The following is a 6,854-nucleotide window of genomic DNA, read 5'->3' on the forward strand; positions in this document are numbered from 1 at the left end:
AGCAGGATCCGCCCCTGTTTATAGTGGTGCATATTATAGCTAACAGTTCAAAAGTAACAGCGTCCAATCTTGACGAATAGGATTGGTACGTTATAACACGGTCGTTATCAATAAAACCACGATAAATATATTATTCGATGCTTACCTTTCGTCTTTTGGAGACTGGTGAGGTACTAATAAAGGCTGTATTGAGATCTGACTCATATTCTTCAATAATGGATGGTAACGGTTGAATATCTATCCCGCGGATTGTAGGAGTGGAACCCGGGAAAAGTTTTTTTCTCTGTTTGCGTATTCCGAAAACTTCAATTAGGTTAGGCTGCAGCCCATAACAATCGTTCGCAAAATGTTCACTGCATATCACTGTTTTGACTGTAGGTTGCCAATCAGGATTTGAATTATTTACAAACGCAATCCACTCTTTCCGTAAGATTTCATCCTTGGGAAATTTATGAAACGCCTGTACATTATGCCCCTTTTCTTTGCTGGAATTTCCACAACTCTCAATAACACAACGATAATGCGGCATCTTAAAATACACTTCAAAATATTCCAGTCATAAATATCTAATCTATTACAATTCAAGAAGAGAAAGGTCGGCTTAAGAAACTACTTTGACTTATATTGTGATATGTAGCTTACATAATTACGAGTTAATGATTACCCCAGTCCAATGTTAATTGGGTCGACAAATACACACTTGTCAACTGGTGGTGTCTTTATACAGTAATATATTGTACACACAGTGAGATATTGTATACATAATTTCTCATGTGTAGTGCCTGTGACGTCACTAGCCAATCAACCGGATTAAGGTCGTTAATGAAAATTTGAAAACCGTTTTTGGCTGTCGGATACTTAAACGTTAATAGCTGAATTAATTTTAATCAGATTGGTGTGAACTTGCCGTAAAATGGATATAGTAATCATTGGCTACACGTAGAAAAAAAAAAATTTGGCCATCTTATGTGGTCTTTAAAGATACATTATGTAAGATTTAGATAAAGAACTACCCATTCTTGCTATGAAAGTAAATGATGTAAAATGAATAATTTGAAAATTTCATTCAAATTACTCTATTGCAAGCGAAGATATTAGCCTTTGAAGGTTTGACAGACATGTGCAATAATTTCAACCACCGTACTGGTTGATCGACGCTAAGTCTCGGTCCTCCATATTTGATTAAATCAAAGTATCGCTGAACAATTCTAATCTATTTAATATCGGAGAAATCTGATGCCATCGAGAGTTGATTAAGGCCTGGATCAGTTAATTAATGTGTAATTAATACTTTAGAAAACATTTCAGGCCTAAAGAAAGACCTGCAATAGGCAGATTTAGCTCTTGCATAATGCATGTTTAAAATAACATTCTTTTCATAAGCATTCAACATTGGTCTATATGGTGCGTGATCCACGATTCCATGTGCTTGATGGCGAGCAGTAAATTTTACCTGTAGGCTATGTTATTTTTATAAATCGTTTTTGGCTTATAAATTGATTTGACTGTTGTGTTCAGCCTTTCCTCTCCACTTATTCCCGAGTGCGAAACGTCACCTACCCGAGAACGAAACATCGAGCATTCGCGGCCATATTTCTTTTAGTCCGAAATGACGCGTGATCGAAATGACATTGTGATCAAACAATTCATTGACGAGGTGCAGCCAGGGGTGCCGGAACCCGGGTATACAAATGGTACCTTGCCCTTTTCTTGGGTATACATGTATACCCATGGCCTAGGCTAATGATGAAAGTATTCAACCTTTTTACTAGTCTATTCATTTTTAAATGATAGAATTGCTCATGATACGAAAATTGTGAATAATCAGGCTTTTGTCTCTTTCATTATCATGTTATTTTAAAGGAGCTAAATCGCTAATACTTGGGACCTAGAAATTGACCCAAATGGGTCGCAACGCATATAATAATGTAATCTGATTGTATATAAACTGATTTACATTCAATTGTTTCCGTTTTGACTCTAATGAATCAGTTATGTCCAGCGAAATAAGGCATGTGTCTCAACCCTATAGCAATTTTTAGCGTCTGGTTATTCAAGTCTATTCAACAGGCTCTCCAGTTGAATATGTCTAGCCTCGTTCTTTCTGGTAACTTGTTGCAAATGACGCTAAAATGCACTATGGACATGGTACACGATTCGTGTACCAATGGTAAAATATTTATTTTGTCTTAAATATTGGATATCAGAAGCCTGCCTTTTCCTGGTAAGATCACAACATCAATGTTGATTTCAATTGACAAATAATTCGCATTTTCAACATGTAAGACTTTGGATGATATTGAGTTAAAGACTTAGCTACTTTAAAGGGTTTTATGTTGGAATTTGGAATGCTAGAGGCACTCTAAACAGCGTTCTCGGAATTGACCAATTTCAAAATTTTCTAGAAGCCTGCCTTTTCCTGGTAAGATCACAACATCAATGTCGATTTGAATTGACAACTAATTCGCAATTTCAACGTGTAAGACTTTGGATGATATTGAGTTAAAGACTTAGCTACTTTAAAGGAGCTAAATCACTAACATTTGGGACCTAGAAATTGACAAAAGTGGGTCGCAACGCATATAATACTGTAGTATGAATGTATGGTTTACATTCAATGGTTTCCGTTTTTACTCCAATTTCAAATCAGTTATGTTCGGCGAAATAAGCCAGCAGTCTCAAGGGAGTGCAAATTTCTAGCGTCTGGTTATTCCTGTCTACATATGCCGTTTGATTTGGTGCAATGTGTCTAGCCTCGTCCCTCGAGTCTCTCGATACAACTGGGGCTGAAGCGCATTAGGGTACATGATTCGTGTACCAATGGTAAAATGTTTATTTTGTCTTAAATATTGGATATCAAAAGCCCATCTTTTTCCGGTAAGATCACAACATGAATGTTGATTTAATTTGACAAATAAATCGTGTTTTCAATGTTGAAGATTTTGGATGATATTAAGTTAGAGACTTAGCTACTTTAAAGGGTTTTATGTTGGAATTTGGAATGCTAGAGGCACTCTAACCAGCGTTCTCGGAATTGACAAATTTCAAAATTTTCTAGAGGCCGGGAGGACAGACCCCCTCCCCCCCTCCCTATCTTTTGGTACCCTGGTCCTCGCGCCGTTCCGGAGCCCTTGTGGGTACAGCATAAAACAATAATTGAATAATTAAAGTCAAGACAAAGATACAAACCATGTCTTTGTAGATTTCTGCATTTACAGAAGGAGTCAGTTTTATTGTCCCCACAAATATGAAAAATAGACCAAGAGTGATGGACAATACTTTCAATACTATTGAGGTCATTCTAACCGATGTGAGTATGAATGACCCGACAAAATTAAAAGTTTTAAAAATTTATAAACTCGGCTGCTCAATAAACATGCAACTTCCGTCAGTTGCCAGTGTATCTAAAATTTGAGATTGTGTCTAAACTAACGAAACGAAATATTGTAACACTGTTATTATTATTAGGCTTTCAGACGAACTATTGAAATTACTAAAATTATTAAGCTTTCATATGTATTACATATGAAAGCGTATTTTTTCTGTTAAGATTATTATTAAGCTTTCATATGTATTACATATGAAAGCTTATTGTTTCTGTTAAGAAATATTGTTACACAGTTATTATTATTAGGCTTTCTGACTTTCGTCTGAAAGCCTATTGAGATTACTAAAATTATTAAGCTTAATATGTATTACATATGAAAGCTTATTGTTTCTGTTAAGATTATTAAGCTTTCATATGTATTACATATGGAAGCTTATTGTTTCTATTAAGATTATTATTAAGCTTTCATATTTCATATCAAAGCTTATTGTTTCTGTTAAGATTAATATTATTAAGCTTTCATGAAAGCTTATTGTTTTTGTTAAGATTATTAAGATTTCATATGTATTACATATGAAAGCTTATTGTTTCTGTTAAGATTATTATTAAGCTTTCATATTTCATATGAAAGCTTATTGTTTCTGTTAAGATTAATATTATTAAGCTTTCATGAAAGCTTATTGTTTTTGTTAAGATTATTAAGCTTTCATATGTATTACATATGAAAGCTATTGTTTCTGTTAAGATTATTAGGCTTTCAGAAAGACTATTGTTTTTACTAAAATTATTAAGCTTTCATATTTCATATAAAAGCTTATTGTTTTTGTTAAGATTATTAAGCTTTCATATGCTTTTTTTATTTTTTTATTTTTTTTTATTAACACCAGTAGCAGGCCTACAGCCATATTACATGTGACATAAATATATAAATAACAAATAAGTTTAAATAAAATAAAATAAATATGTATTGGAGAAAACAAAAAAGAGGAAATGGATATAAAATGTTAACACATTATTCAAATTTCACCTAAATAGTCATCTCTTATTTTCATACCTCTATATATATACCTTGCTATAACATCAGCCAAGCCGTCATTTGTCATAAGTTTTATATAATAATCTATAGAACTAATTCTAAGGTTATCCTTGCCAAAAAGTTTATCTCTTACTGTTTTATATAATGGACATTCTAGTAGAAAATGAATTTCATCCTCAGCGATTATAATTTGATTAATATTGAAACAATATTCACACCTTCTCTCATCTCTAACTATGCCATTCCATCGACCAGTTTCAAAAGCTAATTTATGGCACCCATATCTAAATCGTGCTAAGATATTTCTTAAGTTTTTACTTGAGAAATTATTCAAATAGGTTTCACAATTTAAAGTTGACTTAAATTGCTTGTACAAAATCAATTTCTCATTTGAATTTAAATTTTCATGCCACTCTTACTGCCAAATATCTGACAGTCTTACTTTAACATTTTGCAAGAACATTGGTACGTCGTTGACACCCTGTGCTATCCAAGCATAGCTTAAAGGCTCAATACCACTCTTGTTGTAACTGAATAATATGTCCCAATCTCTATTCTGGTCAACAAATTGTACTATTTTAGAATATTTCAATTAATTGATGATACAAATTTCATCTTAACACACCTTATTTAAAAATTTTGAAAAATTCAACATGATGGTTTGAAACGTCTAACGTAAACCTTTTCAAATGAAACCTCGATTTAAAAATATTTTCGAACCCTCTGGACAAGTAAAATAGGGTGTAATGGATAATTTACACAACAGTTAGGACACTTAAACATCTGGTACTTAGATAGAGATATTATTTATTTTCTGGAGCTTTCAAGCCAGCAAGAGTGTTATTGTCCCTTTAAACCTAGGTTATCTAGAATAGTTTTAACGTTATCCTACCAGCCAGATGTAGATCAAAAAGCATTTTATAACACGCCTTTGGATACCTATGCGCAGGCATTTTCAAAATTTTAAGCCAATACTTAATTAAATTAAGCTTAAACAACACATTAAGTGGTAGTCTACCTAACTCACCGTAAACGGCAGCATTTCCTGTTGTAAAACTAACTGATAATATTCTCTTACAAAATTTTAAATTTACTGATTCCAGACATTTATAATCTGTGTAACCCCAGATTTCTGAACCGTAGCTTAATATTGGTGTAACCATTCTGTCAAACAGATATAGAGAGTCCTTTACATTAATGTTATTTTTACAACAAAATTTATACAAAAGATTCATGGCTTTTTCGCCCTGCTGGGATAAGTTGTTACAGGATTTACCCCATATTAATTTAGGAGTAAATATAATACCTAGATATTTATATGCTGATACTGTCTGAATTTCTTCCCCTGCATAGAACCACTTCTCATAGCTCTTAAGAACCCCACCACGCCTGAAAACAATCACCTTAGTTTTTGCCATGTTAATTTTCATTCCAAAGCGGAGACAAAATTTTCTTAGGCAGTCTACTTGCCTTTGTAGTCTACCTACACTGTCCCCAACTGCTGCTATGTCATCAGCATAAAATAAAGATGAAATGTTTGATACCAGCTCATTATTATATACCTTCACATTTATTAGTCTTTAACATTTCTAGTAACTCATTTAAAAATAGGGTAAACAACAGAGGGCTTATCATACAGCCTTGTCTTGTACCAACTGAACAATCAAAATATTCTGATAATGATAATCTATCTGTCTGTACACATGATTTTAACTGACTATACATTGATGAGATAACCCTAAGGAATTTAACATTAATATTATTTTTAAACAACACATATCTCAAACGGTGATGCTGCACACTATCAAACGCTTTGGAAAAGTCTACAAATAAACAATAGAAAGACCTTTAGAGCGGGATAGATACTTCTGAATCAGAGAATGCAAAGTAAAAATATTATCCGCTGTACTATACCCCCTTCTATATCCGATTTGTTCCTCGTACAACTTTCCTTCGCACTCACACCTTCTAATCAAGCGGTTGTTCAGGATTTTTGTAAATAATTTCCCCATAACTGAAGAAAGCGATATTCCTCTGAAATTATGCGGATCACTTTTATCTCCTTGCTTGTGCAATGGGATGATAATGGCTCGACTCCAAGCTTCTGGATATGCTCCGGTCTGTAAAATTGTATTGTAGAGCTCGACTAAAAAAGGGAGCAACTTGACAAGTGATTGTCGCAGATGCTCATTAAGGATACCATCTGGTCCAGGTGCCTTTCCATTCGGAAGGTCGTTAATAGCCTCAGTTATCTCCTGTTCTGTAATCATCTCATCCAGGAGATCTGCTTCAGTATATTCATGAATCTCAGATTCTCTCTCATTCAAAAAATTTAAGACATGCTCACCGAAAGCAGCATCAACATCATACTTCGTATCATTCAGGAGGATTTGGAAATGTGTATACCACTCATCTGATGAAACTGAACTACTCACTTTATTATTACCATTTAAAGCTCTCTTCAAGCCTTTCCATAACTCATGTGAGCCA

The sequence above is a fragment of the Patella vulgata genome, chromosome 2 (assembly GCF_932274485.2).
Source record: "Patella vulgata chromosome 2, xgPatVulg1.2, whole genome shotgun sequence".
Taxonomy (NCBI): Eukaryota; Metazoa; Mollusca; class Gastropoda; family Patellidae; genus Patella; species Patella vulgata.